At 29.6% G+C, this 2,104-nt stretch overlaps 1 non-coding gene across 1 annotated transcript; it reads right to left on the reverse strand.

Annotated features, from left to right (window-relative positions):
- Nucleotides 1–467: 467 nt before the first annotated feature.
- On the reverse strand, nt 468–550 carry TRNAL-UAA. Its single transcript has one exon. It is a non-coding gene; the product is annotated as a tRNA-Leu (tRNA).
- Between the last annotated feature and the right edge of the window lie 1,554 nt (nt 551–2,104).

Here is a 2,104-nt window from a genome sequence, read left to right on the forward strand (position 1 = left end):
CTGCCATTATTCAAAAAATGGAAGTTGTTTAGCGTTTCCAAAGAAGAAAAAATGGACCAAGGGTGGTTGGGAAAGTTGTTCATTTTCAAACCTGTTACTTTCAAAAGTGACGTGCTTCTGTTGGATGCCAAATGATGTTGTAATAATTCACGGCAAGTCCAGATTTTGAAAGTTCTTGTGTTTGGGTTATTGGCCCTCTACTTGGGTCCATAGCAGAGGAACCAGAATCCAGTTCGGCTCAGTTAAAGCCCATTTTCATATGGCTTCGGCCATGTCTTAAGATTTCAGAAGTCTTGAACATGTATATAACTATGTTTTATGGACTCGAATAATCATGTTCTTGAATATGTGCTGAACATAGATATTGGAACTTTAGAATCAAAAAACATGTATACAGATAATTTTTGCATACTATTTGGTCGTGACCTCGAATCGACCTGCTAAGCTCTGTTTGTTCTAAAATCAATTGCAGGCTGTGGGGTTCGAACCCACGCGTGCTTAGGCACAGAAGATCTTAAGTCTTCCCCCTTAACCACTCGGGCAAACCTACTGTTCCTTACAACCTAAGAGTTAATATACACGACAGAAGAAAAACCAAGTTCTCACACACAGGCATGTAGCTAGCGGCAGCTGTACCCTTAAAAATTTTAAATTACCGTATATTTTAAATTTTATTTATGTATTTTCTGTTGAAAATTTATTTTTACACCCCTGAAATTTTATAAGTTCAAGTTCGTCTCCTAACATAAAATCATGCGTCTGTCCTACTCACACATACAAAATTATTATATAAAAACTAAGTATATGTTTGGCTTAATACCAAAATAAGTGCCCAAACTATTTAGGTATAATTTATAACATTAGACATCTGGATGAGTCAAAAAATAGTTTAATAACCTATTCGAGAATTTATGTATAATTTGATCACTTATTTTGGTACGAAGCCTATATGTTTTGGTACATAAATTCGGTTTCAAAGTTCAATTTAGTTTTTTTTTCGTCCAATTAAGTATATGAAATTTAGAATTTATTTATTTTTGTTAAAATTCATACCAAAACTTGATTTATTAGTTTAAATTAGTTAAAAATCATAAGCATCCTTTTGAATAATAAAATTAAGTCCATATATTAATGAGAACAAATAAATAAATTTTGATATCTAATTAGAACAAAAAATAACTTAACCCCTAAATTGAATCTTGAAATCAAATAAAACTATTTAATTGAAAAAAATACTTATTCAGATTCTAAAATATATTGAAATAACAAGTAAACTTACCAAAAATATCTAAGAACACATCACTAATGGTCATTAATTATATCATAAATTACAAGAAAACCAATTAAACTCTACTCAACCCTCACCTTTTTTTTTACAAATAGACCCATTCACCAACAAAGAGCAAAACAATCCTAAATTTTCTAATCATTTTTTAAGGTACAATCCACATTATTCCCCCTCCAATCCAATCCCTTTTTCCTCTTAAACTTTTTTTCTTTTATTTCCAATATTTTTTCTCAGCAAAAATACGTTTATATTATAAATGACTCGAGATATATGTATCATTAAAAAAAATTCTAAAACTAAATAAAGAAAAAGAGTACAACACAACCCTAAAAAGTTCGTACCGAAAAACAACTCAAAAGCAAAACAGATGTATATGGAGCCAATAAACAACTGTAGCTCGCCATGCAGCCAAGGAAAAAAATATAGAGGATTGTGAGAATCAAGTGAGAAAGGAGAAAAGGTTGGATGTTGTGAGATAAATAGAATATAAAAAAAATCAATCCAAGCTGTCTCAAACTTTGCCTTTATATTTTAATATATAAAAAATTAATTAGGGTTTTCCCTCCTCATTATTGTTAAGTTTAGAGAAATAAAGAAAACGCGATGAATTTTTTGTATAATATTTGTTTATGTTCGTTTAATAAGTTAAATGAATGAATATGAATAATTTTTTTGTGTGCATTTAATAAATGAACGAACATAAACAAAGGTGCGTTTGTTTTGTTTATATTCATGAACAAACTCGTTTAGACAGTTCTCATTTATTTTTTATATTTTATATATTGGTGAAAATAGAGATTAAACTGGACACATGAT

The sequence above is a fragment of the Hibiscus syriacus genome, unplaced genomic scaffold (genome assembly GCF_006381635.1).
Source record: "Hibiscus syriacus cultivar Baekdansim isolate YM2019G1 unplaced genomic scaffold, ASM638163v2 tig00112416_pilon, whole genome shotgun sequence".
Classification (NCBI taxonomy): Eukaryota; Viridiplantae; Streptophyta; class Magnoliopsida; order Malvales; family Malvaceae; genus Hibiscus; species Hibiscus syriacus.